This window comes from Eucalyptus grandis, chromosome 8, assembly GCF_016545825.1.
Source record: "Eucalyptus grandis isolate ANBG69807.140 chromosome 8, ASM1654582v1, whole genome shotgun sequence".
In the NCBI taxonomy this organism is placed as follows: domain Eukaryota; kingdom Viridiplantae; phylum Streptophyta; class Magnoliopsida; order Myrtales; family Myrtaceae; genus Eucalyptus; species Eucalyptus grandis.
In genome coordinates, this window is record NC_052619.1 from 9,649,807 (window position 1) to 9,659,859 (window position 10,053).

The following is a 10,053-nucleotide window of genomic DNA, read 5'->3' on the forward strand; positions in this document are numbered from 1 at the left end:
TTCCAAGTGGGTCCCGATTTTTGCACGCCCTAATCACTGCTTACAAAACCAAAACCTATTCAGCCAGCCAATCCAGGCTTACCAAATCACAAAGACCCAAAACCTCAAAAAATACCCAAAAGGAAAAAAAAAAAAAAAGGAAAGAAAGAAAACTAGAAAGTGAAAATGAGAAAGGGGTGCTAATTGGTGGTCTTCTTGTTCATGTTGGTCACGACCTGCTTCATCTGGAACCTCCAGAACGTGAAGTAGCCCAGGCCCAGGCCCAACACCACGTATATCCACACCTTCTCGTCCTTGTGCTCCCTCTCCGACCTCACCTCCTCGATCCCGAACCACTCCCTCCTCCCGGCCGCCGCCTCCGCCGCATCGGCCGCCGACCTGCCCAGGCCCTCCAGCACGTGCCCGTACAGCACGTACGCCCTCTCCTCCGCCCCGACCGCCACCGACGTCGGGAACCTCTCCACGTCCAGCTCCGCCTCGTCGTACACCACCCCCTGGCCCCACCCGTCGTCGCTCTTCAGGAACCACAGGTTGTTCATGGAGACCACCAGCACCACCCCGTCTCGCCGGACCGCCACGTCGTCCGCCAGCGGCAGGTCCCGGTCCAGCAGCACGACCCTCGCCGTGCCGTCCTCCGCGTCCACCTTGTACATCTTCCCCGTGTTGGACTGGACCACCAGGAGGTACCCCCTGCCGACGTAGGCGATGCCGTTGAGGCCGCAGTAGCTGTGCGGCGCCTCGCGGTCGACGGGGAACGAGGTGAAGGCCGGGGATCTAGAGAAGATCGAGGCGACCCCGTCGGGGCTGACCTTCCAGATGAGGTCGGCGAAGGAGTTGGTGACGAATGCGTTGCCGTCGAAGTCGACGGCCACGTCGTTCGCGCCGTCGTGGCCGGAGGGGGAGGGGGAGGAGGGAGAGGAAGAGGCGGCCGGGGAACGGAGGTTGTAGGCGGCGAGGGCGTTGAAGGGGGAGCGGGGCGATGGAGTGGACGACGGCGAGGACGCGGTTGCGGGGGCTGTCGACGGCGACGCCGCCGATGGTGGAGTTGGGGGCAGGGAGTCGTCGCGGATGAGGCCCTCGACGACGCCGGCGTCGGAGACGGCGTGGATGGAACGGCTCCGGAGGGACCCGACGACGAAGTGCTGGGCCGACGGGTCCCAGGCCATGGCTTCAGGGTAGAGGCCCGGGGATCGGAAGGCGATGGCGTGGGGCTTCTTGGCGTGCGCGAGCTGAAGATGCGGGTGAAGCAGAAACAGCAAGAACAAGAAGGAAAAGAAGGAGGTCAGGTTTCCATTGGGATGGGCGGCTGCGGAGACGAACATGGCGGCGGGATTCGATTCGGTCCGAATCGGAGGTGGGTATGTTTCGATCGGAGACTTTGGGGTCTGGGTCGCGTCAGAGATGATCGATCGATCAGCGGAGATTGCAGAAAGCATGGGATCTTGCTTTGGCGTTGACGATGAGTTTGGAACTGGAGCGACGAAGGGCTTTTTAGCAGGTGCGGCTTGATCCACAAGGCAAGCCACGTCCGGCCCGGTCCAATGAAGACGACGAGCTCGTCATCGTCCATCCTCCATCATTCCGAAGCAAGACTCTTCTCTTGTTGCCCAATTTTGACCGAGGGAGCACGGTCTTAAAGCTTCGACGACAACATCGTGCATGAATTTGAATGGTCTCAAGATTCATGCTTTTCGACGGATTTGGTGTTGATAGATTGTTGTCCACGCATGTTCGCCAAAGGGGGAAGAGATCAATGGATAACAATATGGTGTGAACATGAAAATAGGAACCAGATATTGATAAAAACAAGTTTTCACTGAAAGGAATTCTTGGCGTCAAAATCAGAACCTAATAGCTTTCTTTGCGACTCGATTTATCGCATGATTGACATATTAGATTCATGATAAATGCAGGAGTTTATTTCATGCGACAACAATATGATGGAGGTCGATTTCTATGATGCGAAATATTGGGACATGCTTGACAGGAAGAGCTAGCAAAGGTGGCCAAAAGCTTCGTCAAACATTATGGTTGATGCTGCAAAATGAAATGAAGTGTGTATTTCACCAAAAGGTGTTGATGAAGCACCTTTCAAAGTATGGATCGATTTTGACCACAAAAAAATAAGGATGGGTTGACACTCACTAGGTATGCGGCCTAGTGATAAGGGAGTTTGGGTGGGTGAGAATATTTAGTTTCATTTATGGAGTTTGATTTCCATGCTTTGTAAAAGAAAAGAAAAAAAGAGAGAATGAGTTAAAATAAGATAAAATCTAAAAAATGTACAAGGATAAACCAATCAACTGAGGATGTGAATGAGTTTTTGTGAAAATTAAAAATCAAGATCGAATGCAATCGCAACTAGCCATGTAAAAGATAATGAAAACACGATAAAATCTCATATCTTAAAACAGTCAGCAGTGATCCTATAAAATTTCTTATCTCCATCACCACCAGTTGTGTTTGTCCACTCATCACACTAGTTGTTTAATTCTTGAAAACACCTTATTCAACTCACATATAATTGCAAAACATCCCAGAGCTCATCTAATGACTTGTAATGCCCATCTTAAAAAGATACTAAACTCTCCCACAAATCCTCTTTTATGTGGAATTTGCAAATTCAACCTCTCCAAATCCTCCCGGTTAAGTTCCCATCCCAAAATTTGCAGGTTCCCTCTCATTCTTTCCTTGTTGAAGCTCTTCATAATGAAGGTCGACCCTTTCATATATCCATGTCAGTGCAACCTACAAATAGATACATTTGACCAAGGAGGAAGGTTACAGGCTTCGCTTCCAATATGAAAATGACAAAACATTTGACTTTTGTTCTCCTCGTAGGATGCCTCATCGGATTCGCTCTCAGCATGATGCTATTCATTTTGACCCCGGTTTTCCTACGTCTAGCTTTACCATGCGAACCCCTCACATGGATGACTTGAGAGCAGAGAAAACCAAACAGAAAATAATCAAGTACCTGAGCCACAGTCTTCCCTTTAGCAGCAGCAATCTCCTTAACTAGGGGACTCTCCATAACAGCTAATGAATCCCAAGATGCTCCATTCGCTCCCAAAGCAGACAATACAGTCACACGTATTCCCTTCTCTCTACAATACTCCCTCAGCTTCTCTTGTCACCATCCCACATTCATCTCCAGCTAAACATGATGAACCCATGAAGGAAAAAAAAATGCAAATTTCGAAGAAAATCTTGATTTAATTTCTTATTCGACTTAAAGATTGAACTAGAATAATTGAATTCTCTTTCAACTGGTTAACAGCAGGAGGGATTGTGGCATGCATGAGGAGTTGAGAGAGCTTCTTGGTGCCAAAGTTGCTGACTCCAATGGACTTGGCCGACCCTAGTTTGGAGTACTCTTCCATGGCCTCCCATGTCCCTTTCATGTCAAATGGCAACATTTTGCCCTTGAAATTGAACCCTTCGTTTTTCTCTATCGATCTCAGTGGCCAGTGGATTAGATACTGATCCACATACTCTAACCCTAGCTTCCCATATAATCAATCATACACCAAGTGCCAACAAAAGAAAAAAGCAACATCAACACAACAGGACTAAACTGAACAGAAAGTGGAAAAATAATGTGGAGGAAAATTGGAAAAAAAAAAAACTAATGCGTGCAACTGATAATTATATACCAAAGTGAGAGCTAATGTTTATCCTATCTCCTGTGAAAGAAATTCTTGTGTGGTCTATAAAAATATTTGGCGGCTTAGCGGTACAATAAGTAGGAGGTGATCATGAGGCCAATTAGCAAATATTTACCGAAGAGACTTCTTGAGAGCGGGAAGAACGAGATCTGGATGAGCGTCAGTGCACCAGAGCTTGGTGGTGATGAAGATGTGGCTGCAGCTCTCAATTAGGCCTCGGTCCAAGGCCTCGCCCAAGGCTGAAGAAACATTAAGGGAGTCTGCCTTTGACCCGTAATTGGACGTTTTCCTGCATGATCTTTCCTCGTTTGCCAAGACAAGCGACCTGGAAAAGAAGGCTTAAATGCAAGATTAACGGGCCAAAACAGCCCAAAAGAAGAAGAACTAGGCTACTTTCTTCACTCTCGACTCCTGTCTTCCTTTTTAATTCTTTCATGAAGCAGAGTCTATCTTGAAGGGAGAGAGATTGTCAGAGATCCAAAAAAAAAGAACCACCCCTCCACCTTCCGTCTTTTTCTTCCTCTCCCTTCATTGTGGCCGATCCCCCGTCTCTATCTGTACCGCGTTTCCTTTAAAATCTAAGCAGTGGCGTCCCTCAAGGAAAGAACTAGTATTTCCTTCCTCATTTGCATGACCGAATTAGTTACATAGCAGAAGGAGTATCGACCCCGTGCACGCAATTCAGCCGATTATCACCTTCCATTTAACTTGTTTCCAACAATTTTTTCTTGGAATGAACTTCGGCACCCATATGCGTATTAATTGTGAACTTCGGCCATCATATTCTTTTTGGGTTTGGACAAACATTTAATATTTTGGGCTGAATCCGGTTGATTTGATTAAGCTCAAGACCATTCACTTAAGTCCATCGCCGATCTAATAGATACGCAAATGTTCCTAATACCTACATGCAATTTCACGGCACTATTTGTATTAGGAGCCGGATCGGTCCCTAATTTTCTATGCAACATATATCTATATGATTAGCCAAAGTTTAAGTGTCAATAACAATTCAAATGAAACTTGATAAATGAAAGACTAGCTAATTTCAATAAACGATAAAAATTTGGTAAATTAAGAAAGGCCAAATATTGGTAAGCAACTCAGGTACCCAAAACTAATAGGTAATTAAGCGGAAAAAGTTGGCAAGCCGCTCAAATAAAGACCAGCAAATTTATAGAGGAGTTAGTAAATTTATTCGTCAGTTGCATATTACTGCTTCTCCTCGCACTTGTTCTCTTTTACATTTCGCAAGCTGATATGAAATTGCAAAACACATTCCGATGGCTTCTTCTGCTGTTAGAGGGAACGTCCAAGATGAGTTTTCCTAAGTTGCGTGCTCTAGTCATGATACTAATATCAAGGTAGACTTGTTAAGTGTGCCTAAAAAGGTTAAGATTTGTCTAGCGAAAGAAAAAGGCGACAATGCGACATTGCCTGACTATGTTTGAGGGGGCATTTCTAATGCTCGGGGAAAACTATGCAAAAAAATCTTAAATATAATGTGGGGAAAATTGTCCAAATCTATTGTACTTTTGCCAATTCAGTCATAAACCTTTTTACTTTGCCAATTAAATCATAAATATTTTCACTTTTTGCCAATTGAGTCAATCGACCAATTTTAGCCAAAATTCACCAAAGTGGATGCTAACCGTTTTTACATGGCACGGCCGACACAAACAGAGACAAAATTTATTATTTTTTCAAAATTTTTAAAATTTTCTTCTCTCTCTTCTTCGTCTTTGCTGATCGCCTAGCCTTCGACAACTAGTCGAAGGTTGCAACCAACGAGGTGGCCCCTGCTAAATATGGAAAGAGGTGACCTCGCCGACTTCACGCGATGTCGCCCTCATGGGGATCTGGCTTGGGCGAGGCTCACCTTGGCGAGGGACGACCTCGCGAGCCTTGGGCGAGGCTCACCCTTGTCAAATTTGGCAAGAGCGAGCCTCGCTCACGATCAACTAGGCTGACCCTCATGTACTTCAAGTGAGGGGGAGGATCGGCCTCATGGCTGGCTCGCGAGGTTGATTGCTGCTAGCCTCTAGCCAATTGCCAAAGGCTAGGCAATCAACAAAGAGGAAAAAAAAAAGAGAGGGAAAAAAGATAATAAAAAAATTAATAAATTGAAGAGAATATTTTTAAAATAATAAATCTTGTCCACATCAACGTTGGCTAAGACATCAAGTTAACGAATTCCGGTCAAAATTGACCTAATGGACTAAATTGGAAAAAAAAAAAAAGTAATAGGTTTATGACTCAATTAGCAAAATTAAAATGTTTAGAACTGAATTGGTAAAAGTGCAATAAATTTAGGGCTTTTTTGGACAATTGTGCCAACAATTTACAACAAGGACCCATTGCACATCCCATACTTCTTCGTAACTATAATCCAAGTGTCCCTTGCTATGATGAATTGTGGTGGGGACATTAAAACTTCCTTGTTACGCATCAAAACAATCTATAGCATGCAAATTCATGACCTTAAGAATCCAAGTGTTGTTTTTATTGTTTCATAGCTAGATAATAATCAGTCTAGTATTTCTCTATGAAGGTTGTCTGGTAAAAACCAATTTCGATCCACCATATGGTTCTCTGTCGCGTTTTGTGCATGGCGCTTTGTCGCGGCATTACTAATAGTCGAATATTGGCAAATAAATCAGTCTATTTGCTTTATCACGTTTAGCTTGTTGATTGTAAATGTTATTAGCTTCAATTTAGGAGGAGCATTTAGTAAAAGTGGACAGAGGCCTTTCTTGTAGAAAGAAAAAAAAAATCCATCACGTTTTTGTTTTGGGTACTGTACGTAGAATTTTTTCCGAAAGGTGATTTTTAAGGTAGAGAAGATGAGAAAATATTCAGTGGTTAGCAATCACCACGTCATCGTCCTACGTGGCATCCGCAAGCTCGAGTGGCTCCACTAACGAGTCGACGTGTGTCGTTGGATTTTGACTAGCCGAAAAATAGAGAAATAATGTAACATTAGGCTAGTGGGCCCCAAAAGAAGAAACAGAAAAAGAAGTTTTAAAGGCTCCAAAAGAAGAAACGGAAAAAGAAGTCGAAAAGTTAATAACGCAAGAGAAAGAAAAAGGAGATGGGAGAGGGCTCGGCTAAATAGAAGCTGAGAGTTTCCTCGACCAAAAAGAAAAGAAAGAAAAGAAGAAGAAGAAGAAGAGAAAAGGGAAGAAAGGAAAGAAGTTTTGGCACGCGCACGCCTCGGATGCCTTGCCAAGCCAACTCGACTCCATAACCTGGTAAGAGATCAAGCCCTCGTTTGTCCGATTGAAGTAATTTTGGATTTAAGACTCAAATTCTGAATTTTGGAAAATCGAGCGGCGAAGTCTAATTTTGGAGTCGTTGAGCCGCGTATTTTTGTAAGAATGGTAATTTAGGGTGTTGTGGAGAAGTGGGATTTTACAGATCGTGATTTGAGCTTATGGTTTGTCCGAAACAAAATTTCAAAGTTTCCCGCGCGCAGTGAACAGTACGCGTCCAGCAGCTTTGGGCCCGTATTTTGTTATTTTTCGGCTTGATTTTGGGATGGCCAATTTGGGATTCTTGTAATATGTGTCAAGGGCTCTCTATTGACTATAAGTACGTTCGGATCAGGGTTCAAAAGAGAAAGTTAAGACTCGATCAAGTTTTGCGCTTAAACTTCATGTTGCGAATGGCTTAAACAATCGCTTTGGTTATGCGACTTGTTAGCGCGCAGAAGTCCTTTTGTTAAAGTTAAGGCGTAACTTAATCATTTTGTAGTCGAGATAGAATTTTATTAGATTTTAACATTATTCTTCGATTATTTGATAGGGCTTTGAGTTCGATGATACAAGTACCGTTTGTCGTTTGGTCGTAGACGATAAAGTGCGCGGTACTATATCTTCTTTGGTTTTATAAAATCATGTCTTGAAGTATATATATGTATATATATTGAATTGAGAAGGGCATTTTTATTGCATAAAAGCCAGATCGAGCAATTGCTACCCTTTGGTTGATTGTGAATATTTGAAAAACATGTTATACAAGGTTTGTGGAGAAACATATATGAAATTGCTTTGCGACTGATTTATAAAAAGGTTTATGATGATTTGAGAAATGGATATGAAATGGATGATGGGCTATGTTGCAAAATGTTATTTGTTTGGTTTAAGATATTGATTTTTGGATTGGATTTCTGGTATTAGAGAATGGTTATTTATGCTCAATATGACTGTGAACCCAATGAGGGGTTTTTGAAGTATGCATACCAAGTTTAGGATATCCTTCTAAGCCTAGCCATCGGCTTTGTAGGTGGAGACATTGCCAAGGGGAGAATCTTGGTCGCCTTGTCACAAGGCGTTGTGTTGTGACCATGGTTAGTTATTGAGCAAAAGATTGATCAATGGATAGACCATTGATATGTGTTTTTGATTGAGATTATTCAATGGATTCGACCATTGATACTTGAATTTTGATGGCAATTCAAATGAGTTTTCTATATTACTATAAATCTGGATGATAAGAAATAACTCTTATAAGATTCAATACTTATTTTATATATCGAGTTGGCTTATGAAGTTTGGTATTGTTTTGTATACATGCATAGTGGTTGTTCGATCTGCTTAGAAGATATGTACTACTCACTGAGCTGTGGTTGCTCATCCCATTCCTCCTTTGATCTTTTCAAGTTCCTCAGCTAGTGGCGAATAGAGCGAGTGCGCCGTCGTGGGAAACTTTTGGGGAGTTTTATTTTGTTTTTGGTATGGTTTAAGGAAGTGGTGCAAATGATCTTTACTAGTGATTGAATCGTCTAAGTTTTGAAGTATATCTTTTCTCTTTTGGTGGATTATAGAAACTCTGATGTTGCAACCAATTTGAATGTTTATATGATATTTATATACATAAGTTAATATTAGTTTGTTGGTTGTGTTTGAGGCTGCGTCCTTTGTAAAGAAGGACGGCCGTGTCATCCCCATTCTTTGTAGTTTTTGGGGTGTGACATATTTTGGTATCAGAGTCTAAGTTTTGATCTTTTTGGGTGTAGTTATGGGACGTTGTGAGGTTGTGTGATAGATTTTATTTTTGCGTTAGTCTTCTAGATTCTAAGATGTAGTTTCATTCTTGGATTAAGGTAATCATGAGTACCGACTCTGAGACACTTGCCTCGCTTCGTAGGAGTCGCAAAGGCAAACGAGTTGCTACCCCTAAGGCTAGAGACATGCCTCAAGCTTCTCGAGGTGCGTCTTTGAGAAGGAGACTTGAGGACCACTATGATAGGAGTCCTGACTTGCACGAAGTCAAAGAAGAGGATCAAGAGCCAACCCATTCAACTGAATTTGAACAAGCAATGATCCATTGGTATCACCAAACAAAGGAATTAACTGGAGATGGAGCGACTAGTTCAGGCACTTTTGCCCATTTTAGAAAGGCGAAACCACCCACTTTTGATGGGAAAGCTGATCCTCTCGCGGCTGAGCGTTGGATTAAAAAGATTGATGGGATCTTTGAAGCTGAAGAGGTTCCCGAGGATCAGAAAGTTAAATTTGTCACCCAATACCTGGAAGGCGAAGCAGAGTTTTGGTGGGATGGAATGAAGCCAAGTCTTGGAGGTAGGGATGTTATTATTGTAGCACCCCGAACCCTTCAAAGGTCGCCACAAGCACCGATGTTACATCTTATTACCCTTTTGTTCTACACTTAGAAGAAGCGTTGTTATTCACAGGCATTTTTTTTTTTAAAAGCGGTCCTAGCGCGACTCACTAGCGGAAGCAAAATAAAGCATCACCATCTCTCCCCCTACGAACCATGATACCAATACACACCACTAATCACCATAATTTTTATAGACAAGTCACGACACTTTATTTACATATATCTTCAAGATGGGACTTCTTTTGGGTTGGTACATCAAAAAGGAAAAGCTAGGACTCAGCCATGTTCAGCCTAAAACCTCAAAAAGGATCCTTGACCCTCTACATCACACGCGCACAACCCCCATCATAAATGTCGGCTAACTATTCCAAAAAAAAAAAAAAAAAAAACAGCCCCTACTCGTCGCGAATAGGTCTCACACACAATCCGGTGCGTCAGGCGGCGGCGGTGGCAGCAGCATCCCTCTCATCACCCCATCGCGGTGAACGTGGATGGAAACAAACTCCTGGACAATCGGGCCCCCAGCCAAGCCTATGTTGTACGAGAAAAAACAGCGCACGCGTATGTATGTCAGTCTAGGCATAGAATGACAGCTGTACTCCTCACACTCTACCTTAACGTCGGACGGTAACCTGTAAAATGCACCCCGCGCGACGGTAGGAAGCGGCATACTGCTAATTTGAAATGTTGGTCCCCAAAAAGGGTAAGTACAACCACTCGGCAGATAAGGAATCCAACAACCACTCAATGCATCATACAA

At 43.3% G+C, this 10,053-nt stretch overlaps 2 pseudogenes; both read right to left on the reverse strand.

Moving 5' to 3' along the window:
• Nucleotides 1–17: 17 nt before the first annotated feature.
• LOC104429880 lies at nucleotides 18–1,590 on the reverse strand (annotated as a pseudogene).
• A 953-nt stretch (nucleotides 1,591–2,543) lies between these two features.
• LOC104429881 lies at nucleotides 2,544–5,645 on the reverse strand (annotated as a pseudogene).
• Between the last annotated feature and the right edge of the window lie 4,408 nt (nucleotides 5,646–10,053).